At 40.3% G+C, this 18,367-nt stretch overlaps 44 non-coding genes across 44 annotated transcripts; all 44 read left to right on the top strand.

The window, feature by feature from the left end:
* The first annotated feature begins 81 nt into the window (after positions 1-81).
* Positions 82-200, top strand: LOC143705029 (5S ribosomal RNA). The gene has a single exon (XR_013191964.1). It is a non-coding gene; the product is annotated as a 5S ribosomal RNA (ribosomal RNA).
* Positions 201-571: 371 nt separating this feature from the next.
* LOC143705028 (5S ribosomal RNA) lies at positions 572-690 on the top strand. Its single transcript, XR_013191963.1, has one exon. It is a non-coding gene; the product is annotated as a 5S ribosomal RNA (ribosomal RNA).
* Positions 691-852: 162 nt separating this feature from the next.
* LOC143704653 (5S ribosomal RNA) lies at positions 853-971 on the top strand. Its single transcript, XR_013191602.1, has one exon. It is a non-coding gene; the product is annotated as a 5S ribosomal RNA (ribosomal RNA).
* A 372-nt stretch (positions 972-1,343) lies between these two features.
* Positions 1,344-1,462, top strand: LOC143705027 (5S ribosomal RNA). The gene has a single exon (XR_013191962.1). It is a non-coding gene; the product is annotated as a 5S ribosomal RNA (ribosomal RNA).
* Positions 1,463-1,834: 372 nt separating this feature from the next.
* LOC143705025 (5S ribosomal RNA) lies at positions 1,835-1,953 on the top strand. The gene has a single exon (XR_013191961.1). It is a non-coding gene; the product is annotated as a 5S ribosomal RNA (ribosomal RNA).
* Positions 1,954-2,115: 162 nt separating this feature from the next.
* On the top strand, positions 2,116-2,234 carry LOC143705024 (5S ribosomal RNA). Its single transcript, XR_013191960.1, has one exon. It is a non-coding gene; the product is annotated as a 5S ribosomal RNA (ribosomal RNA).
* A 162-nt stretch (positions 2,235-2,396) lies between these two features.
* On the top strand, positions 2,397-2,515 carry LOC143705023 (5S ribosomal RNA). The gene has a single exon (XR_013191959.1). It is a non-coding gene; the product is annotated as a 5S ribosomal RNA (ribosomal RNA).
* A 162-nt stretch (positions 2,516-2,677) lies between these two features.
* On the top strand, positions 2,678-2,796 carry LOC143705022 (5S ribosomal RNA). Its single transcript, XR_013191958.1, has one exon. It is a non-coding gene; the product is annotated as a 5S ribosomal RNA (ribosomal RNA).
* A 363-nt stretch (positions 2,797-3,159) lies between these two features.
* LOC143705021 (5S ribosomal RNA) lies at positions 3,160-3,278 on the top strand. Its single transcript, XR_013191957.1, has one exon. It is a non-coding gene; the product is annotated as a 5S ribosomal RNA (ribosomal RNA).
* Positions 3,279-3,650: 372 nt separating this feature from the next.
* On the top strand, positions 3,651-3,769 carry LOC143705020 (5S ribosomal RNA). Its single transcript, XR_013191956.1, has one exon. It is a non-coding gene; the product is annotated as a 5S ribosomal RNA (ribosomal RNA).
* Positions 3,770-3,931: 162 nt separating this feature from the next.
* On the top strand, positions 3,932-4,050 carry LOC143705018 (5S ribosomal RNA). The gene has a single exon (XR_013191954.1). It is a non-coding gene; the product is annotated as a 5S ribosomal RNA (ribosomal RNA).
* A 162-nt stretch (positions 4,051-4,212) lies between these two features.
* LOC143705017 (5S ribosomal RNA) lies at positions 4,213-4,331 on the top strand. Its single transcript, XR_013191953.1, has one exon. It is a non-coding gene; the product is annotated as a 5S ribosomal RNA (ribosomal RNA).
* A 370-nt stretch (positions 4,332-4,701) lies between these two features.
* LOC143705016 (5S ribosomal RNA) lies at positions 4,702-4,820 on the top strand. Its single transcript, XR_013191952.1, has one exon. It is a non-coding gene; the product is annotated as a 5S ribosomal RNA (ribosomal RNA).
* A 371-nt stretch (positions 4,821-5,191) lies between these two features.
* On the top strand, positions 5,192-5,310 carry LOC143705015 (5S ribosomal RNA). The gene has a single exon (XR_013191951.1). It is a non-coding gene; the product is annotated as a 5S ribosomal RNA (ribosomal RNA).
* A 162-nt stretch (positions 5,311-5,472) lies between these two features.
* On the top strand, positions 5,473-5,591 carry LOC143704652 (5S ribosomal RNA). The gene has a single exon (XR_013191601.1). It is a non-coding gene; the product is annotated as a 5S ribosomal RNA (ribosomal RNA).
* A 372-nt stretch (positions 5,592-5,963) lies between these two features.
* Positions 5,964-6,082, top strand: LOC143705014 (5S ribosomal RNA). Its single transcript, XR_013191950.1, has one exon. It is a non-coding gene; the product is annotated as a 5S ribosomal RNA (ribosomal RNA).
* A 363-nt stretch (positions 6,083-6,445) lies between these two features.
* On the top strand, positions 6,446-6,564 carry LOC143705013 (5S ribosomal RNA). The gene has a single exon (XR_013191949.1). It is a non-coding gene; the product is annotated as a 5S ribosomal RNA (ribosomal RNA).
* Positions 6,565-6,936: 372 nt separating this feature from the next.
* Positions 6,937-7,055, top strand: LOC143705012 (5S ribosomal RNA). Its single transcript, XR_013191948.1, has one exon. It is a non-coding gene; the product is annotated as a 5S ribosomal RNA (ribosomal RNA).
* A 162-nt stretch (positions 7,056-7,217) lies between these two features.
* LOC143705011 (5S ribosomal RNA) lies at positions 7,218-7,336 on the top strand. Its single transcript, XR_013191947.1, has one exon. It is a non-coding gene; the product is annotated as a 5S ribosomal RNA (ribosomal RNA).
* A 372-nt stretch (positions 7,337-7,708) lies between these two features.
* LOC143705009 (5S ribosomal RNA) lies at positions 7,709-7,827 on the top strand. Its single transcript, XR_013191946.1, has one exon. It is a non-coding gene; the product is annotated as a 5S ribosomal RNA (ribosomal RNA).
* A 371-nt stretch (positions 7,828-8,198) lies between these two features.
* Positions 8,199-8,317, top strand: LOC143705008 (5S ribosomal RNA). Its single transcript, XR_013191945.1, has one exon. It is a non-coding gene; the product is annotated as a 5S ribosomal RNA (ribosomal RNA).
* A 162-nt stretch (positions 8,318-8,479) lies between these two features.
* Positions 8,480-8,598, top strand: LOC143705006 (5S ribosomal RNA). The gene has a single exon (XR_013191943.1). It is a non-coding gene; the product is annotated as a 5S ribosomal RNA (ribosomal RNA).
* Positions 8,599-8,961: 363 nt separating this feature from the next.
* Positions 8,962-9,080, top strand: LOC143705005 (5S ribosomal RNA). Its single transcript, XR_013191942.1, has one exon. It is a non-coding gene; the product is annotated as a 5S ribosomal RNA (ribosomal RNA).
* Positions 9,081-9,451: 371 nt separating this feature from the next.
* LOC143705004 (5S ribosomal RNA) lies at positions 9,452-9,570 on the top strand. The gene has a single exon (XR_013191941.1). It is a non-coding gene; the product is annotated as a 5S ribosomal RNA (ribosomal RNA).
* Positions 9,571-9,941: 371 nt separating this feature from the next.
* LOC143705003 (5S ribosomal RNA) lies at positions 9,942-10,060 on the top strand. The gene has a single exon (XR_013191940.1). It is a non-coding gene; the product is annotated as a 5S ribosomal RNA (ribosomal RNA).
* Positions 10,061-10,222: 162 nt separating this feature from the next.
* Positions 10,223-10,341, top strand: LOC143704650 (5S ribosomal RNA). Its single transcript, XR_013191599.1, has one exon. It is a non-coding gene; the product is annotated as a 5S ribosomal RNA (ribosomal RNA).
* A 372-nt stretch (positions 10,342-10,713) lies between these two features.
* Positions 10,714-10,832, top strand: LOC143705002 (5S ribosomal RNA). Its single transcript, XR_013191939.1, has one exon. It is a non-coding gene; the product is annotated as a 5S ribosomal RNA (ribosomal RNA).
* Positions 10,833-11,195: 363 nt separating this feature from the next.
* Positions 11,196-11,314, top strand: LOC143705001 (5S ribosomal RNA). The gene has a single exon (XR_013191938.1). It is a non-coding gene; the product is annotated as a 5S ribosomal RNA (ribosomal RNA).
* Positions 11,315-11,687: 373 nt separating this feature from the next.
* On the top strand, positions 11,688-11,806 carry LOC143705000 (5S ribosomal RNA). The gene has a single exon (XR_013191937.1). It is a non-coding gene; the product is annotated as a 5S ribosomal RNA (ribosomal RNA).
* Positions 11,807-11,968: 162 nt separating this feature from the next.
* Positions 11,969-12,087, top strand: LOC143704999 (5S ribosomal RNA). The gene has a single exon (XR_013191936.1). It is a non-coding gene; the product is annotated as a 5S ribosomal RNA (ribosomal RNA).
* Positions 12,088-12,459: 372 nt separating this feature from the next.
* On the top strand, positions 12,460-12,578 carry LOC143704998 (5S ribosomal RNA). Its single transcript, XR_013191935.1, has one exon. It is a non-coding gene; the product is annotated as a 5S ribosomal RNA (ribosomal RNA).
* A 372-nt stretch (positions 12,579-12,950) lies between these two features.
* LOC143704997 (5S ribosomal RNA) lies at positions 12,951-13,069 on the top strand. Its single transcript, XR_013191934.1, has one exon. It is a non-coding gene; the product is annotated as a 5S ribosomal RNA (ribosomal RNA).
* A 162-nt stretch (positions 13,070-13,231) lies between these two features.
* Positions 13,232-13,350, top strand: LOC143704995 (5S ribosomal RNA). Its single transcript, XR_013191932.1, has one exon. It is a non-coding gene; the product is annotated as a 5S ribosomal RNA (ribosomal RNA).
* Positions 13,351-13,713: 363 nt separating this feature from the next.
* On the top strand, positions 13,714-13,832 carry LOC143704993 (5S ribosomal RNA). The gene has a single exon (XR_013191931.1). It is a non-coding gene; the product is annotated as a 5S ribosomal RNA (ribosomal RNA).
* A 371-nt stretch (positions 13,833-14,203) lies between these two features.
* Positions 14,204-14,322, top strand: LOC143704992 (5S ribosomal RNA). The gene has a single exon (XR_013191930.1). It is a non-coding gene; the product is annotated as a 5S ribosomal RNA (ribosomal RNA).
* Positions 14,323-14,693: 371 nt separating this feature from the next.
* Positions 14,694-14,812, top strand: LOC143704991 (5S ribosomal RNA). Its single transcript, XR_013191929.1, has one exon. It is a non-coding gene; the product is annotated as a 5S ribosomal RNA (ribosomal RNA).
* Positions 14,813-14,974: 162 nt separating this feature from the next.
* LOC143704649 (5S ribosomal RNA) lies at positions 14,975-15,093 on the top strand. The gene has a single exon (XR_013191598.1). It is a non-coding gene; the product is annotated as a 5S ribosomal RNA (ribosomal RNA).
* A 372-nt stretch (positions 15,094-15,465) lies between these two features.
* On the top strand, positions 15,466-15,584 carry LOC143704990 (5S ribosomal RNA). Its single transcript, XR_013191928.1, has one exon. It is a non-coding gene; the product is annotated as a 5S ribosomal RNA (ribosomal RNA).
* Positions 15,585-15,947: 363 nt separating this feature from the next.
* LOC143704989 (5S ribosomal RNA) lies at positions 15,948-16,066 on the top strand. The gene has a single exon (XR_013191927.1). It is a non-coding gene; the product is annotated as a 5S ribosomal RNA (ribosomal RNA).
* Positions 16,067-16,439: 373 nt separating this feature from the next.
* On the top strand, positions 16,440-16,558 carry LOC143704988 (5S ribosomal RNA). Its single transcript, XR_013191926.1, has one exon. It is a non-coding gene; the product is annotated as a 5S ribosomal RNA (ribosomal RNA).
* Positions 16,559-16,720: 162 nt separating this feature from the next.
* LOC143704987 (5S ribosomal RNA) lies at positions 16,721-16,839 on the top strand. The gene has a single exon (XR_013191925.1). It is a non-coding gene; the product is annotated as a 5S ribosomal RNA (ribosomal RNA).
* Positions 16,840-17,211: 372 nt separating this feature from the next.
* On the top strand, positions 17,212-17,330 carry LOC143704986 (5S ribosomal RNA). The gene has a single exon (XR_013191924.1). It is a non-coding gene; the product is annotated as a 5S ribosomal RNA (ribosomal RNA).
* A 372-nt stretch (positions 17,331-17,702) lies between these two features.
* Positions 17,703-17,821, top strand: LOC143704985 (5S ribosomal RNA). The gene has a single exon (XR_013191923.1). It is a non-coding gene; the product is annotated as a 5S ribosomal RNA (ribosomal RNA).
* Positions 17,822-17,983: 162 nt separating this feature from the next.
* On the top strand, positions 17,984-18,102 carry LOC143704983 (5S ribosomal RNA). Its single transcript, XR_013191921.1, has one exon. It is a non-coding gene; the product is annotated as a 5S ribosomal RNA (ribosomal RNA).
* The last annotated feature ends 265 nt before the right edge of the window (positions 18,103-18,367 follow it).

Raw genomic sequence — 18,367 nt, 5'->3', positions numbered from 1 at the left:
TGAGTTTTTTCAAAAGTTGTTCTTAGTTTTCTTCACTAATGGTCTAACCTTTTAAATAGCCCAATTTTGGCAGCAGTTTTAGCTTACGGCCATACCACCTTGGGCACGCCCGATCTCGTCTGATCTCGGAAGCTAAGCAGGGTCGGGCCTGGTTAGTACTTGGATGGGAGACCGCCTGGGAATACCAGGTGCTGTAAGCTTTTAAAAAAAAAAAAAAAAAAAAAAGAGTGCCTGAGCTTCAAAAAGCCTTAAAAAGTCTCTGAGATTCTTCAGAAAGCATGAAAGAGTTTGAGTTTTTTCAAAAGTTCTTCTTAGTCTTCTTCACTAATGGTCTAAGCTTTTAAATAAGGCCTGGTTAGTACTTGGATGGGAGGCCGCATGGGAATACTAGGTGTTGTAAGCTTTTTTAAGAAAAAAAAAAAAGAGTCCCTGAGCTTCTTCAAAAAGCCTTAAAAAGTCTCTGAGATTCTTCAGAAAGCATGAAAGAGCTTGAGTTTTTTCAAAAGTTGTTCTTAGTTTTCTTCACTAATGGTCTAACCTTTTAAATAGCCCAATTTTGGCAGCAGTTTTAGCTTACGGCCATACCACCTTGGGCACGCCCGATCTCGTCTGATCTCGGAAGCTAAGCAGGGTCGGGCCTGGTTAGTACTTGGATGGGAGACCGCCTGGGAATACCAGGTGCTGTAAGCTTTTAAAAAAAAAAAAAAGAGTGCCTGAGCTTCAAAAAGCCTTAAAAAGTCTCTGAGATTCTTCAGAAAGCATGAAAGAGCTTGAGTTTTTTCAAAAGTTGTTCTTAGTTTTCTTCACTAATGGTCTAACCTTTTAAATAGCCCAATTTTGGCAGCAGTTTTAGCTTACGGCCATACCACCTTGGGCACGCCCGATCTCGTCTGATCTCGGAAGCTAAGCAGGGTGGGGCCTGGTTAGTACTTGGATGGGAGACCGCCTGGGAATACCAGGTGCTGTAAGCTTTTAAAAAAAAAAAATAAAAAAAAAAGAGTGCCTGAGCTTCAAAAAGCCTTAAAAAGTCTCTGAGATTCTTCAGAAAGCATGAAAGAGTTTGAGTTTTTTCAAAAGTTCTTCTTAGTCTTCTTCACTAATGGTCTAAGCTTTTAAATAAGGCCTGGTTAGTACTTGGATGGGAGGCCGCATGGGAATACTAGGTGTTGTAAGCTTTTTTAAGAAAAAAAAAAAAGAGTCCCTGAGCTTCTTCAAAAAGCCTTAAAAAGTCTCTGAGATTCTTCAGAAAGCATGAAAGAGCTTGAGTTTTTTCAAAAGTTGTTCTTAGTTTTCTTCACTAATGGTCTAACCTTTTAAATAGCCCAATTTTGGCAGCAGTTTTAGCTTACGGCCATACCACCTTGGGCACGCCCGATCTCGTCTGATCTCGGAAGCTAAGCAGGGTCGGGCCTGGTTAGTACTTGGATGGGAGACCGCCTGGGAATACCAGGTGCTGTAAGCTTTTAAAAAAAAAAAAAAAAAAAAAAAGAGTGCCTGAGCTTCAAAAAGCCTTAAAAAGTCTCTGAGATTCTTCAGAAAGCATGAAAGAGTTTGAGTTTTTTCAAAAGTTCTTCTTAGTCTTCTTCACTAATGGTCTAAGCTTTTAAATAAGGCCTGGTTAGTACTTGGATGGGAGGGCGCATGGGAATACTAGGTGTTGTAAGCTTTTTTAAGAAAAAAAAAAAAGAGTCCCTGAGCTTCTTCAAAAAGCCTTAAAAAGTCTCTGAGATTCTTCAGAAAGCAAGAAAGAGCTTGAGTTTTTTCAAAAGTTGTTCTTAGTTTTCTTCACTAATGGTCTAACCTTTTAAATAGCCCAATTTTGGCAGCAGTTTTAGCTTACGGCCATACCACCTTGGGCACGCCCGATCTCGTCTGATCTCGGAAGCTAAGCAGGGTCGGGCCTGGTTAGTACTTGGATGGGAGACCGCCTGGGAATACCAGGTGCTGTAAGCTTTTAAAAAAAAAAAAAAGAGTCCCTGAGCTTCAAAAAGCCTTAAAAAGTCTCTGAGATTCTTCAGAAAGCATGAAAGAGTTTGAGTTTTTTCAAAAGTTGTTCTTAGTTTTCTTCACTAATGGTCTAACCTTTTAAATAGCCCAATTTTGGCAGCAGTTTTCGCTTACGGCCATACCACCTTGGGCACGCCCGATCTCGTCTGATCTCGGAAGCTAAGCAGGGTCGGGCCTGGTTAGTACTTGGATGGGAGACCGCCTGGGAATACCAGGTGCTGTAAGCTTTTAAAAAAAAAAAAAAGAGTCCCTGAGCTTCAAAAAGCCTTAAAAAGTCTCTGAGATTCTTCAGAAAGCAAGAAAGAGCTTGAGTTTTTTCAAAAGTTGTTCTTAGTTTTCTTCACTAATGGTCTAACCTTTTAAATAGCCCAATTTTGGCAGCAGTTTTAGCTTACGGCCATACCACCTTGGGCACGCCCGATCTCGTCTGATCTCGGAAGCTAAGCAGGGTCGGGCCTGGTTAGTACTTGGATGGGAGACCGCCTGGGAATACCAGGTGCTGTAAGCTTTTAAAAAAAAAAAAAAGAGTGCCTGAGCTTCAAAAAGCCTTAAAAAGTCTCTGAGATTCTTCAGAAAGCATGAAAGAGTTTGAGTTTTTTCAAAAGTTGTTCTTAGTTTTCTTCACTAATGGTCTAACCTTTTAAATAGCCCAATTTTGGCAGCAGTATTCGCTTACGGCCATACCACCTTGGGCACGCCCGATCTCGTCTGATCTCGGAAGCTAAGCAGGGTCGGGCCTGGTTAGTACTTGGATGGGAGACCGCCTGGGAATACCAGGTGCTGTAAGCTTTTAAAAAAAAAAAAAAGAGTCCCTGAGCTTCAAAAAGCCTTAAAAAGTCTCTGAGATTCTTCAGAAAGCATGAAAGAGTTTGAGTTTTTTCAAAAGTTCTTCTTAGTCTTCTTCACTAATGGTCTAAGCTTTTAAATAAGGCCTGGTTAGTACTTGGATGGGAGGCCGCATGGGAATACTAGGTGTTGTAAGCTTTTTTAAGAAAAAAAAAAAAGAGTCCCTGAGCTTCTTCAAAAAGCCTTAAAAAGTCTCTGAGATTCTTCAGAAAGCATGAAAGAGCTTGAGTTTTTTCAAAAGTTGTTCTTAGTTTTCTTCACTAATGGTCTAACCTTTTAAATAGCCCAATTTTGGCAGCAGTTTTAGCTTACGGCCATACCACCTTGGGCACGCCCGATCTCGTCTGATCTCGGAAGCTAAGCAGGGTCGGGCCTGGTTAGTACTTGGATGGGAGACCGCCTGGGAATACCAGGTGCTGTAAGCTTTTAAAAAAAAAAAAAAAAAAAAAAAGAGTGCCTGAGCTTCAAAAAGCCTTAAAAAGTCTCTGAGATTCTTCAGAAAGCATGAAAGAGTTTGAGTTTTTTCAAAAGTTCTTCTTAGTCTTCTTCACTAATGGTCTAAGCTTTTAAATAAGGCCTGGTTAGTACTTGGATGGGAGGCCGCATGGGAATACTAGGTGTTGTAAGCTTTTTTAAGAAAAAAAAAAAAGAGTCCCTGAGCTTCTTCAAAAAGCCTTAAAAAGTCTCTGAGATTCTTCAGAAAGCATGAAAGAGCTTGAGTTTTTTCAAAAGTTGTTCTTAGTTTTCTTCACTAATGGTCTAACCTTTTAAATAGCCCAATTTTGGCAGCAGTTTTAGCTTACGGCCATACCACCTTGGGCACGCCCGATCTCGTCTGATCTCGGAAGCTAAGCAGGGTCGGGCCTGGTTAGTACTTGGATGGGAGACCGCCTGGGAATACCAGGTGCTGTAAGCTTTTAAAAAAAAAAAAAAGAGTGCCTGAGCTTCAAAAAGCCTTAAAAAGTCTCTGAGATTCTTCAGAAAGCATGAAAGAGTTTGAGTTTTTTCAAAAGTTGTTCTTAGTTTTCTTCACTAATGGTCTAACCTTTTAAATAGCCCAATTTTGGCAGCAGTATTCGCTTACGGCCATACCACCTTGGGCACGCCCGATCTCGTCTGATCTCGGAAGCTAAGCAGGGTCGGGCCTGGTTAGTACTTGGATGGGAGACCGCCTGGGAATACCAGGTGCTGTAAGCTTTTAAAAAAAAAAAAAAGAGTCCCTGAGCTTCAAAAAGCCTTAAAAAGTCTCTGAGATTCTTCAGAAAGCATGAAAGAGTTAAAGTTTTTTCAAAAGTTCTTCTTAGTCTTCTTCACTAATGGTCTAACCTTTTAAATAGCCCAATTTTGGCAGCAGTATTCGCTTACGGCCATACCACCTTGGGCACGCCCGATCTCGTCTGATCTCGGAAGCTAAGCAGGGTCGGGCCTGGTTAGTACTTGGATGGGAGACCGCCTGGGAATACCAGGTGCTGTAAGCTTTTAAAAAAAAAAAAAAAAAAAAAGAGTGCCTGAGCTTCAAAAAGCCTTAAAAAGTCTCTGAGATTCTTCAGAAAGCATGAAAGAGTTTGAGTTTTTTCAAAAGTTCTTCTTAGTCTTCTTCACTAATGGTCTAAGCTTTTAAATAAGGCCTGGTTAGTACTTGGATGGGAGGCCGCATGGGAATACTAGGTGTTGTAATCTTTTTTAAGAAAAAAAAAAAAGAGTCCCTGAGCTTCTTCAAAAAGCCTTAAAAAGTCTCTGAGATTCTTCAGAAAGCATGAAAGAGCTTGAGTTTTTTCAAAAGTTGTTCTTAGTTTTCTTCACTAATGGTCTAACCTTTTAAATAGCCCAATTTTGGCAGCAGTTTTAGCTTACGGCCATACCACCTTGGGCACGCCCGATCTCGTCTGATCTCGGAAGCTAAGCAGGGTCGGGCCTGGTTAGTACTTGGATGGGAGACCGCCTGGGAATACCAGGTGCTGTAAGCTTTTAAAAAAAAAAAAAAAAAAAAAAGAGTGCCTGAGCTTCAAAAAGCCTTAAAAAGTCTCTGAGATTCTTCAGAAAGCATGAAAGAGTTTGAGTTTTTTCAAAAGTTCTTCTTAGTCTTCTTCACTAATGGTCTAAGCTTTTAAATAAGGCCTGGTTAGTACTTGGATGGGAGGCCGCATGGGAATACTAGGTGTTGTAAGCTTTTTTAAGAAAAAAAAAAAAGAGTCCCTGAGCTTCTTCAAAAAGCCTTAAAAAGTCTCTGAGATTCTTCAGAAAGCATGAAAGAGCTTGAGTTTTTTCAAAAGTTGTTCTTAGTTTTCTTCACTAATGGTCTAACCTTTTAAATAGCCCAATTTTGGCAGCAGTTTTAGCTTACGGCCATACCACCTTGGGCACGCCCGATCTCGTCTGATCTCGGAAGCTAAGCAGGGTCGGGCCTGGTTAGTACTTGGATGGGAGACCGCCTGGGAATACCAGGTGCTGTAAGCTTTTAAAAAAAAAAAAAAGAGTGCCTGAGCTTCAAAAAGCCTTAAAAAGTCTCTGAGATTCTTCAGAAAGCATGAAAGAGCTTGAGTTTTTTCAAAAGTTGTTCTTAGTTTTCTTCACTAATGGTCTAACCTTTTAAATAGCCCAATTTTGGCAGCAGTTTTAGCTTACGGCCATACCACCTTGGGCACGCCCGATCTCGTCTGATCTCGGAAGCTAAGCAGGGTGGGGCCTGGTTAGTACTTGGATGGGAGACCGCCTGGGAATACCAGGTGCTGTAAGCTTTTAAAAAAAAAAAATAAAAAAAAAAGAGTGCCTGAGCTTCAAAAAGCCTTAAAAAGTCTCTGAGATTCTTCAGAAAGCATGAAAGAGTTTGAGTTTTTTCAAAAGTTCTTCTTAGTCTTCTTCACTAATGGTCTAAGCTTTTAAATAAGGCCTGGTTAGTACTTGGATGGGAGGCCGCATGGGAATACTAGGTGTTGTAAGCTTTTTTAAGAAAAAAAAAAAAGAGTCCCTGAGCTTCTTCAAAAAGCCTTAAAAAGTCTCTGAGATTCTTCAGAAAGCATGAAAGAGCTTGAGTTTTTTCAAAAGTTGTTCTTAGTTTTCTTCACTAATGGTCTAACCTTTTAAATAGCCCAATTTTGGCAGCAGTATTCGCTTACGGCCATACCACCTTGGGCACGCCCGATCTCGTCTGATCTCGGAAGCTAAGCAGGGTCGGGCCTGGTTAGTACTTGGATGGGAGACCGCCTGGGAATACCAGGTGCTGTAAGCTTTTAAAAAAAAAAAAAAGAGTCCCTGAGCTTCAAAAAGCCTTAAAAAGTCTCTGAGATTCTTCAGAAAGCATGAAAGAGTTTGAGTTTTTTCAAAAGTTCTTCTTAGTCTTCTTCACTAATGGTCTAAGCTTTTAAATAAGGCCTGGTTAGTACTTGGATGGGAGGCCGCATGGGAATACTAGGTGTTGTAAGCTTTTTTAAGAAAAAAAAAAAAGAGTCCCTGAGCTTCTTCAAAAAGCCTTAAAAAGTCTCTGAGATTCTTCAGAAAGCATGAAAGAGCTTGAGTTTTTTCAAAAGTTGTTCTTAGTTTTCTTCACTAATGGTCTAACCTTTTAAATAGCCCAATTTTGGCAGCAGTTTTAGCTTACGGCCATACCACCTTGGGCACGCCCGATCTCGTCTGATCTCGGAAGCTAAGCAGGGTCGGGCCTGGTTAGTACTTGGATGGGAGACCGCCTGGGAATACCAGGTGCTGTAAGCTTTTAAAAAAAAAAAAAAAAAAAAAAAGAGTGCCTGAGCTTCAAAAAGCCTTAAAAAGTCTCTGAGATTCTTCAGAAAGCATGAAAGAGTTTGAGTTTTTTCAAAAGTTCTTCTTAGTCTTCTTCACTAATGGTCTAAGCTTTTAAATAAGGCCTGGTTAGTACTTGGATGGGAGGGCGCATGGGAATACTAGGTGTTGTAAGCTTTTTTAAGAAAAAAAAAAAAGAGTCCCTGAGCTTCTTCAAAAAGCCTTAAAAAGTCTCTGAGATTCTTCAGAAAGCAAGAAAGAGCTTGAGTTTTTTCAAAAGTTGTTCTTAGTTTTCTTCACTAATGGTCTAACCTTTTAAATAGCCCAATTTTGGCAGCAGTTTTAGCTTACGGCCATACCACCTTGGGCACGCCCGATCTCGTCTGATCTCGGAAGCTAAGCAGGGTCGGGCCTGGTTAGTACTTGGATGGGAGACCGCCTGGGAATACCAGGTGCTGTAAGCTTTTAAAAAAAAAAAAAAGAGTCCCTGAGCTTCAAAAAGCCTTAAAAAGTCTCTGAGATTCTTCAGAAAGCATGAAAGAGTTTGAGTTTTTTCAAAAGTTGTTCTTAGTTTTCTTCACTAATGGTCTAACCTTTTAAATAGCCCAATTTTGGCAGCAGTTTTCGCTTACGGCCATACCACCTTGGGCACGCCCGATCTCGTCTGATCTCGGAAGCTAAGCAGGGTCGGGCCTGGTTAGTACTTGGATGGGAGACCGCCTGGGAATACCAGGTGCTGTAAGCTTTTAAAAAAAAAAAATAAAAAAAAAAGAGTGCCTGAGCTTCAAAAAGCCTTAAAAAGTCTCTGAGATTCTTCAGAAAGCATGAAAGAGTTTGAGTTTTTTCAAAAGTTCTTCTTAGTCTTCTTCACTAATGGTCTAAGCTTTTAAATAAGGCCTGGTTAGTACTTGGATGGGAGGCCGCATGGGAATACTAGGTGTTGTAAGCTTTTTTAAGAAAAAAAAAAAAGAGTCCCTGAGCTTCTTCAAAAAGCCTTAAAAAGTCTCTGAGATTCTTCAGAAAGCATGAAAGAGCTTGAGTTTTTTCAAAAGTTGTTCTTAGTTTTCTTCACTAATGGTCTAACCTTTTAAATAGCCCAATTTTGGCAGCAGTTTTAGCTTACGGCCATACCACCTTGGGCACGCCCGATCTCGTCTGATCTCGGAAGCTAAGCAGGGTCGGGCCTGGTTAGTACTTGGATGGGAGACCGCCTGGGAATACCAGGTGCTGTAAGCTTTTAAAAAAAAAAAAAAAAAAAAAAGAGTGCCTGAGCTTCAAAAAGCCTTAAAAAGTCTCTGAGATTCTTCAGAAAGCATGAAAGAGTTTGAGTTTTTTCAAAAGTTCTTCTTAGTCTTCTTCACTAATGGTCTAAGCTTTTAAATAAGGCCTGGTTAGTACTTGGATGGGAGGCCGCATGGGAATACTAGGTGTTGTAAGCTTTTTTAAGAAAAAAAAAAAAGAGTCCCTGAGCTTCTTCAAAAACCCTTAAAAAGTCTCTGAGATTCTTCAGAAAGCATGAAAGAGTTTGAGTTTTTTCAAAAGTTGTTCTTAGTTTTCTTCACTAATGGTCTAACCTTTTAAATAGCCCAATTTTGGCAGCAGTTTTCGCTTACGGCCATACCACCTTGGGCACGCCCGATCTCGTCTGATCTCGGAAGCTAAGCAGGGTCGGGCCTGGTTAGTACTTGGATGGGAGACCGCCTGGGAATACCAGGTGCTGTAAGCTTTTAAAAAAAAAAAAAAGAGTGCCTGAGCTTCAAAAAGCCTTAAAAAGTCTCTGAGATTCTTCAGAAAGCATGAAAGAGTTTGAGTTTTTTCAAAAGTTGTTCTTAGTTTTCTTCACTAATGGTCTAACCTTTTAAATAGCCCAATTTTGGCAGCAGTATTCGCTTACGGCCATACCACCTTGGGCACGCCCGATCTCGTCTGATCTCGGAAGCTAAGCAGGGTCGGGCCTGGTTAGTACTTGGATGGGAGACCGCCTGGGAATACCAGGTGCTGTAAGCTTTTAAAAAAAAAAAAAAGAGTCCCTGAGCTTCAAAAAGCCTTAAAAAGTCTCTGAGATTCTTCAGAAAGCATGAAAGAGTTTGAGTTTTTTCAAAAGTTCTTCTTAGTCTTCTTCACTAATGGTCTAAGCTTTTAAATAAGGCCTGGTTAGTACTTGGATGGGAGGCCGCATGGGAATACTAGGTGTTGTAAGCTTTTTTAAGAAAAAAAAAAAAGAGTCCCTGAGCTTCTTCAAAAAGCCTTAAAAAGTCTCTGAGATTCTTCAGAAAGCATGAAAGAGCTTGAGTTTTTTCAAAAGTTGTTCTTAGTTTTCTTCACTAATGGTCTAACCTTTTAAATAGCCCAATTTTGGCAGCAGTTTTAGCTTACGGCCATACCACCTTGGGCACGCCCGATCTCGTCTGATCTCGGAAGCTAAGCAGGGTCGGGCCTGGTTAGTACTTGGATGGGAGACCGCCTGGGAATACCAGGTGCTGTAAGCTTTTAAAAAAAAAAAAAAAAAAAAAAGAGTGCCTGAGCTTCAAAAAGCCTTAAAAAGTCTCTGAGATTCTTCAGAAAGCATGAAAGAGTTTGAGTTTTTTCAAAAGTTCTTCTTAGTCTTCTTCACTAATGGTCTAAGCTTTTAAATAAGGCCTGGTTAGTACTTGGATGGGAGGCCGCATGGGAATACTAGGTGTTGTAATCTTTTTTAAGAAAAAAAAAAAAGAGTCCCTGAGCTTCTTCAAAAAGCCTTAAAAAGTCTCTGAGATTCTTCAGAAAGCATGAAAGAGCTTGAGTTTTTTCAAAAGTTGTTCTTAGTTTTCTTCACTAATGGTCTAACCTTTTAAATAGCCCAATTTTGGCAGCAGTTTTAGCTTACGGCCATACCACCTTGGGCACGCCCGATCTCGTCTGATCTCGGAAGCTAAGCAGGGTCGGGCCTGGTTAGTACTTGGATGGGAGACCGCCTGGGAATACCAGGTGCTGTAAGCTTTTAAAAAAAAAAAAAAAAAAAAAAGAGTGCCTGAGCTTCAAAAAGCCTTAAAAAGTCTCTGAGATTCTTCAGAAAGCATGAAAGAGTTTGAGTTTTTTCAAAAGTTCTTCTTAGTCTTCTTCACTAATGGTCTAAGCTTTTAAATAAGGCCTGGTTAGTACTTGGATGGGAGGCCGCATGGGAATACTAGGTGTTGTAAGCTTTTTTAAGAAAAAAAAAAAAGAGTCCCTGAGCTTCTTCAAAAAGCCTTAAAAAGTCTCTGAGATTCTTCAGAAAGCATGAAAGAGCTTGAGTTTTTTCAAAAGTTGTTCTTAGTTTTCTTCACTAATGGTCTAACCTTTTAAATAGCCCAATTTTGGCAGCAGTTTTAGCTTACGGCCATACCACCTTGGGCACGCCCGATCTCGTCTGATCTCGGAAGCTAAGCAGGGTCGGGCCTGGTTAGTACTTGGATGGGAGACCGCCTGGGAATACCAGGTGCTGTAAGCTTTTAAAAAAAAAAAAAAGAGTGCCTGAGCTTCAAAAAGCCTTAAAAAGTCTCTGAGATTCTTCAGAAAGCATGAAAGAGCTTGAGTTTTTTCAAAAGTTGTTCTTAGTTTTCTTCACTAATGGTCTAACCTTTTAAATAGCCCAATTTTGGCAGCAGTTTTAGCTTACGGCCATACCACCTTGGGCACGCCCGATCTCGTCTGATCTCGGAAGCTAAGCAGGGTGGGGCCTGGTTAGTACTTGGATGGGAGACCGCCTGGGAATACCAGGTGCTGTAAGCTTTTAAAAAAAAAAAATAAAAAAAAAAGAGTGCCTGAGCTTCAAAAAGCCTTAAAAAGTCTCTGAGATTCTTCAGAAAGCATGAAAGAGTTTGAGTTTTTTCAAAAGTTCTTCTTAGTCTTCTTCACTAATGGTCTAAGCTTTTAAATAAGGCCTGGTTAGTACTTGGATGGGAGGCCGCATGGGAATACTAGGTGTTGTAAGCTTTTTTAAGAAAAAAAAAAAAGAGTCCCTGAGCTTCTTCAAAAAGCCTTAAAAAGTCTCTGAGATTCTTCAGAAAGCATGAAAGAGCTTGAGTTTTTTCAAAAGTTGTTCTTAGTTTTCTTCACTAATGGTCTAACCTTTTAAATAGCCCAATTTTGGCAGCAGTATTCGCTTACGGCCATACCACCTTGGGCACGCCCGATCTCGTCTGATCTCGGAAGCTAAGCAGGGTCGGGCCTGGTTAGTACTTGGATGGGAGACCGCCTGGGAATACCAGGTGCTGTAAGCTTTTAAAAAAAAAAAAAAGAGTCCCTGAGCTTCAAAAAGCCTTAAAAAGTCTCTGAGATTCTTCAGAAAGCATGAAAGAGTTTGAGTTTTTTCAAAAGTTCTTCTTAGTCTTCTTCACTAATGGTCTAAGCTTTTAAATAAGGCCTGGTTAGTACTTGGATGGGAGGCCGCATGGGAATACTAGGTGTTGTAAGCTTTTTTAAGAAAAAAAAAAAAGAGTCCCTGAGCTTCTTCAAAAAGCCTTAAAAAGTCTCTGAGATTCTTCAGAAAGCATGAAAGAGCTTGAGTTTTTTCAAAAGTTGTTCTTAGTTTTCTTCACTAATGGTCTAACCTTTTAAATAGCCCAATTTTGGCAGCAGTTTTAGCTTACGGCCATACCACCTTGGGCACGCCCGATCTCGTCTGATCTCGGAAGCTAAGCAGGGTCGGGCCTGGTTAGTACTTGGATGGGAGACCGCCTGGGAATACCAGGTGCTGTAAGCTTTTAAAAAAAAAAAAAAAAAAAAAAAAGAGTGCCTGAGCTTCAAAAAGCCTTAAAAAGTCTCTGAGATTCTTCAGAAAGCATGAAAGAGTTTGAGTTTTTTCAAAAGTTCTTCTTAGTCTTCTTCACTAATGGTCTAAGCTTTTAAATAAGGCCTGGTTAGTACTTGGATGGGAGGGCGCATGGGAATACTAGGTGTTGTAAGCTTTTTTAAGAAAAAAAAAAAAGAGTCCCTGAGCTTCTTCAAAAAGCCTTAAAAAGTCTCTGAGATTCTTCAGAAAGCAAGAAAGAGCTTGAGTTTTTTCAAAAGTTGTTCTTAGTTTTCTTCACTAATGGTCTAACCTTTTAAATAGCCCAATTTTGGCAGCAGTTTTAGCTTACGGCCATACCACCTTGGGCACGCCCGATCTCGTCTGATCTCGGAAGCTAAGCAGGGTCGGGCCTGGTTAGTACTTGGATGGGAGACCGCCTGGGAATACCAGGTGCTGTAAGCTTTTAAAAAAAAAAAAAAGAGTCCCTGAGCTTCAAAAAGCCTTAAAAAGTCTCTGAGATTCTTCAGAAAGCATGAAAGAGTTTGAGTTTTTTCAAAAGTTGTTCTTAGTTTTCTTCACTAATGGTCTAACCTTTTAAATAGCCCAATTTTGGCAGCAGTTTTCGCTTACGGCCATACCACCTTGGGCACGCCCGATCTCGTCTGATCTCGGAAGCTAAGCAGGGTCGGGCCTGGTTAGTACTTGGATGGGAGACCGCCTGGGAATACCAGGTGCTGTAAGCTTTTAAAAAAAAAAAATAAAAAAAAAAGAGTGCCTGAGCTTCAAAAAGCCTTAAAAAGTCTCTGAGATTCTTCAGAAAGCATGAAAGAGTTTGAGTTTTTTCAAAAGTTCTTCTTAGTCTTCTTCACTAATGGTCTAAGCTTTTAAATAAGGCCTGGTTAGTACTTGGATGGGAGGCCGCATGGGAATACTAGGTGTTGTAAGCTTTTTTAAGAAAAAAAAAAAAGAGTCCCTGAGCTTCTTCAAAAAGCCTTAAAAAGTCTCTGAGATTCTTCAGAAAGCATGAAAGAGCTTGAGTTTTTTCAAAAGTTGTTCTTAGTTTTCTTCACTAATGGTCTAACCTTTTAAATAGCCCAATTTTGGCAGCAGTTTTAGCTTACGGCCATACCACCTTGGGCACGCCCGATCTCGTCTGATCTCGGAAGCTAAGCAGGGTCGGGCCTGGTTAGTACTTGGATGGGAGACCGCCTGGGAATACCAGGTGCTGTAAGCTTTTAAAAAAAAAAAAAAAAAAAAAAAGAGTGCCTGAGCTTCAAAAAGCCTTAAAAAGTCTCTGAGATTCTTCAGAAAGCATGAAAGAGTTTGAGTTTTTTCAAAAGTTCTTCTTAGTCTTCTTCACTAATGGTCTAAGCTTTTAAATAAGGCCTGGTTAGTACTTGGATGGGAGGCCGCATGGGAATACTAGGTGTTGTAAGCTTTTTTAAGAAAAAAAAAAAAGAGTCCCTGAGCTTCTTCAAAAACCCTTAAAAAGTCTCTGAGATTCTTCAGAAAGCATGAAAGAGTTTGAGTTTTTTCAAAAGTTGTTCTTAGTTTTCTTCACTAATGGTCTAACCTTTTAAATAGCCCAATTTTGGCAGCAGTTTTCGCTTACGGCCATACCACCTTGGGCACGCCCGATCTCGTCTGATCTCGGAAGCTAAGCAGGGTCGGGCCTGGTTAGTACTTGGATGGGAGACCGCCTGGGAATACCAGGTGCTGTAAGCTTTTAAAAAAAAAAAAAAGAGTGCCTGAGCTTCAAAAAGCCTTAAAAAGTCTCTGAGATTCTTCAGAAAGCATGAAAGAGTTTGAGTTTTTTCAAAAGTTGTTCTTAGTTTTCTTCACTAATGGTCTAACCTTTTAAATAGCCCAATTTTGGCAGCAGTATTCGCTTACGGCCATACCACCTTGGGCACGCCCGATCTCGTCTGATCTCGGAAGCTAAGCAGGGTCGGGCCTGGTTAGTACTTGGATGGGAGACCGCCTGGGAATACCAGGTGCTGTAAGCTTTTAAAAAAAAAAAAAAGAGTCCCTGAGCTTCAAAAAGCCTTAAAAAGTCTCTGAGATTCTTCAGAAAGCATGAAAGAGTTTGAGTTTTTTCAAAAGTTCTTCTTAGTCTTCTTCACTAATGGTCTAAGCTTTTAAATAAGGCCTGGTTAGTACTTGGATGGGAGGCCGCATGGGAATACTAGGTGTTGTAAGCTTTTTTAAGAAAAAAAAAAAAGAGTCCCTGAGCTTCTTCAAAAAGCCTTAAAAAGTCTCTGAGATTCTTCAGAAAGCATGAAAGAGCTTGAGTTTTTTCAAAAGTTGTTCTTAGTTTTCTTCACTAATGGTCTAACCTTTTAAATAGCCCAATTTTGGCAGCAGTTTTAGCTTACGGCCATACCACCTTGGGCACGCCCGATCTCGTCTGATCTCGGAAGCTAAGCAGGGTCGGGCCTGGTTAGTACTTGGATGGGAGACCGCCTGGGAATACCAGGTGCTGTAAGCTTTTAAAAAAAAAAAAAAAAAAAAAAGAGTGCCTGAGCTTCAAAAAGCCTTAAAAAGTCTCTGAGATTCTTCAGAAAGCATGAAAGAGTTTGAGTTTTTTCAAAAGTTCTTCTTAGTCTTCTTCACTAATGGTCTAAGCTTTTAAATAAGGCCTGGTTAGTACTTGGATGGGAGGCCGCATGGGAATACTAGGTGTTGTAATCTTTTTTAAGAAAAAAAAAAAAGAGTCCCTGAGCTTCTTCAAAAAGCCTTAAAAAGTCTCTGAGATTCTTCAGAAAGCATGAAAGAGCTTGAGTTTTTTCAAAAGTTGTTCTTAGTTTTCTTCACTAATGGTCTAACCTTTTAAATAGCCCAATTTTGGCAGCAGTTTTAGCTTACGGCCATACCACCTTGGGCACGCCCGATCTCGTCTGATCTCGGAAGCTAAGCAGGGTCGGGCCTGGTTAGTACTTGGATGGGAGACCGCCTGGGAATACCAGGTGCTGTAAGCTTTTAAAAAAAAAAAAAAAAAAAAAAGAGTGCCTGAGCTTCAAAAAGCCTTAAAAAGTCTCTGAGATTCTTCAGAAAGCATGAAAGAGTTTGAGTTTTTTCAAAAGTTCTTCTTAGTCTTCTTCACTAATGGTCTAAGCTTTTAAATAAGGCCTGGTTAGTACTTGGATGGGAGGCCGCATGGGAATACTAGGTGTTGTAAGCTTTTTTAAGAAAAAAAAAAAAGAGTCCCTGAGCTTCTTCAAAAAGCCTTAAAAAGTCTCTGAGATTCTTCAGAAAGCATGAAAGAGCTTGAGTTTTTTCAAAAGTTGTTCTTAGTTTTCTTCACTAATGGTCTAACCTTTTAAATAGCCCAATTTTGGCAGCAGTTTTAGCTTACGGCCATACCACCTTGGGCACGCCCGATCTCGTCTGATCTCGGAAGCTAAGCAGGGTCGGGCCTGGTTAGTACTTGGATGGGAGACCGCCTGGGAATACCAGGTGCTGTAAGCTTTTAAAAAAAAAAAAAAGAGTGCCTGAGCTTCAAAAAGCCTTAAAAAGTCTCTGAGATTCTTCAGAAAGCATGAAAGAGCTTGAGTTTTTTCAAAAGTTGTTCTTAGTTTTCTTCACTAATGGTCTAACCTTTTAAATAGCCCAATTTTGGCAGCAGTTTTAGCTTACGGCCATACCACCTTGGGCACGCCCGATCTCGTCTGATCTCGGAAGCTAAGCAGGGTGGGGCCTGGTTAGTACTTGGATGGGAGACCGCCTGGGAATACCAGGTGCTGTAAGCTTTTAAAAAAAAAAAATAAAAAAAAAAGAGTGCCTGAGCTTCAAAAAGCCTTAAAAAGTCTCTGAGATTCTTCAGAAAGCATGAAAGAGTTTGAGTTTTTTCAAAAGTTCTTCTTAGTCTTCTTCACTAATGGTCTAAGCTTTTAAATAAGGCCTGGTTAGTACTTGGATGGGAGGCCGCATGGGAATACTAGGTGTTGTAAGCTTTTTTAAGAAAAAAAAAAAAGAGTCCCTGAGCTTCTTCAAAAAGCCTTAAAAAGTCTCTGAGATTCTTCAGAAAGCATGAAAGAGCTTGAGTTTTTTCAAAAGTTGTTCTTAGTTTTCTTCACTAATGGTCTAACCTTTTAAATAGCCCAATTTTGGCAGCAGTATTCGCTTACGGCCATACCACCTTGGGCACGCCCGATCTCGTCTGATCTCGGAAGCTAAGCAGGGTCGGGCCTGGTTAGTACTTGGATGGGAGACCGCCTGGGAATACCAGGTGCTGTAAGCTTTTAAAAAAAAAAAAAAGAGTCCCTGAGCTTCAAAAAGCCTTAAAAAGTCTCTGAGATTCTTCAGAAAGCATGAAAGAGTTTGAGTTTTTTCAAAAGTTCTTCTTAGTCTTCTTCACTAATGGTCTAAGCTTTTAAATAAGGCCTGGTTAGTACTTGGATGGGAGGCCGCATGGGAATACTAGGTGTTGTAAGCTTTTTTAAGAAAAAAAAAAAAGAGTCCCTGAGCTTCTTCAAAAAGCCTTAAAAAGTCTCTGAGATTCTTCAGAAAGCATGAAAGAGCTTGAGTTTTTTCAAAAGTTGTTCTTAGTTTTCTTCACTAATGGTCTAACCTTTTAAATAGCCCAATTTTGGCAGCAGTTTTAGCTTACGGCCATACCACCTTGGGCACGCCCGATCTCGTCTGATCTCGGAAGCTAAGCAGGGTCGGGCCTGGTTAGTACTTGGATGGGAGACCGCCTGGGAATACCAGGTGCTGTAAGCTTTTAAAAAAAAAAAAAAAAAAAAAAAAGAGTGCCTGAGCTTCAAAAAGCCTTAAAAAGTCTCTGAGATTCTTCAGAAAGCATGAAAGAGTTTGAGTTTTTTCAAAAGTTCTTCTTAGTCTTCTTCACTAATGGTCTAAGCTTTTAAATAAGGCCTGGTTAGTACTTGGATGGGAGGGCGCATGGGAATACTAGGTGTTGTAAGCTTTTTTAAGAAAAAAAAAAAAGAGTCCCTGAGCTTCTTCAAAAAGCCTTAAAAAGTCTCTGAGATTCTTCAGAAAGCAAGAAAGAGCTTGAGTTTTTTCAAAAGTTGTTCTTAGTTTTCTTCACTAATGGTCTAACCTTTTAAATAGCCCAATTTTGGCAGCAGTTTTAGCTTACGGCCATACCACCTTGGGCACGCCCGATCTCGTCTGATCTCGGAAGCTAAGCAGGGTCGGGCCTGGTTAGTACTTGGATGGGAGACCGCCTGGGAATACCAGGTGCTGTAAGCTTTTAAAAAAAAAAAAAAGAGTCCCTGAGCTTCAAAAAGCCTTAAAAAGTCTCTGAGATTCTTCAGAAAGCATGAAAGAGTTTGAGTTTTTTCAAAAGTTGTTCTTAGTTTTCTTCACTAATGGTCTAACCTTTTAAATAGCCCAATTTTGGCAGCAGTTTTCGCTTACGGCCATACCACCTTGGGCACGCCCGATCTCGTCTGATCTCGGAAGCTAAGCAGGGTCGGGCCTGGTTAGTACTTGGATGGGAGACCGCCTGGGAATACCAGGTGCTGTAAGCTTTTAAAAAAAAAAAATAAAAAAAAAAGAGTGCCTGAGCTTCAAAAAGCCTTAAAAAGTCTCTGAGATTCTTCAGAAAGCATGAAAGAGTTTGAGTTTTTTCAAAAGTTCTTCTTAGTCTTCTTCACTAATGGTCTAAGCTTTTAAATAAGGCCTGGTTAGTACTTGGATGGGAGGCCGCATGGGAATACTAGGTGTTGTAAGCTTTTTTAAGAAAAAAAAAAAAGAGTCCCTGAGCTTCTTCAAAAAGCCTTAAAAAGTCTCTGAGATTCTTCAGAAAGCATGAAAGAGCTTGAGTTTTTTCAAAAGTTGTTCTTAGTTTTCTTCACTAATGGTCTAACCTTTTAAATAGCCCAATTTTGGCAGCAGTTTTAGCTTACGGCCATACCACCTTGGGCACGCCCGATCTCGTCTGATCTCGGAAGCTAAGCAGGGTCGGGCCTGGTTAGTACTTGGATGGGAGACCGCCTGGGAATACCAGGTGCTGTAAGCTTTTAAAAAAAAAAAAAAAAAAAAAAAGAGTGCCTGAGCTTCAAAAAGCCTTAAAAAGTCTCTGAGATTCTTCAGAAAGCATGAAAGAGTTTGAGTTTTTTCAAAAGTTCTTCTTAGTCTTCTTCACTAATGGTCTAAGCTTTTAAATAAGGCCTGGTTAGTACTTGGATGGGAGGCCGCATGGGAATACTAGGTGTTGTAAGCTTTTTTAAGAAAAAAAAAAAAGAGTCCCTGAGCTTCTTCAAAAACCCTTAAAAAGTCTCTGAGATTCTTCAGAAAGCATGAAAGAGTTTGAGTTTTTTCAAAAGTTGTTCTTAGTTTTCTTCACTAATGGTCTAACCTTTTAAATAGCCCAATTTTGGCAGCAGTTTTCGCTTACGGCCATACCACCTTGGGCACGCCCGATCTCGTCTGATCTCGGAAGCTAAGCAGGGTCGGGCCTGGTTAGTACTTGGATGGGAGACCGCCTGGGAATACCAGGTGCTGTAAGCTTTTAAAAAAAAAAAAAAGAGTGCCTGAGCTTCAAAAAGCCTTAAAAAGTCTCTGAGATTCTTCAGAAAGCATGAAAGAGTTTGAGTTTTTTCAAAAGTTGTTCTTAGTTTTCTTCACTAATGGTCTAACCTTTTAAATAGCCCAATTTTGGCAGCAGTATTCGCTTACGGCCATACCACCTTGGGCACGCCCGATCTCGTCTGATCTCGGAAGCTAAGCAGGGTCGGGCCTGGTTAGTACTTGGATGGGAGACCGCCTGGGAATACCAGGTGCTGTAAGCTTTTAAAAAAAAAAAAAAGAGTCCCTGAGCTTCAAAAAGCCTTAAAAAGTCTCTGAGATTCTTCAGAAAGCATGAAAGAGTTTGAGTTTTTTCAAAAGTTCTTCTTAGTCTTCTTCACTAATGGTCTAAGCTTTTAAATAAGGCCTGGTTAGTACTTGGATGGGAGGCCGCATGGGAATACTAGGTGTTGTAAGCTTTTTTAAGAAAAAAAAAAAAGAGTCCCTGAGCTTCTTCAAAAAGCCTTAAAAAGTCTCTGAGATTCTTCA

Source organism: Siphateles boraxobius, unplaced genomic scaffold (assembly GCF_051911475.1).
Source record: "Siphateles boraxobius isolate OS27281-9 unplaced genomic scaffold, OSU_SipBor_1 390, whole genome shotgun sequence".
Classification (NCBI taxonomy): Eukaryota; Metazoa; Chordata; class Actinopteri; order Cypriniformes; family Leuciscidae; genus Siphateles; species Siphateles boraxobius.
Note: the sequence above shows the minus strand (reverse complement) of the source record. Positions and strands in the feature narration are given on the sequence as shown.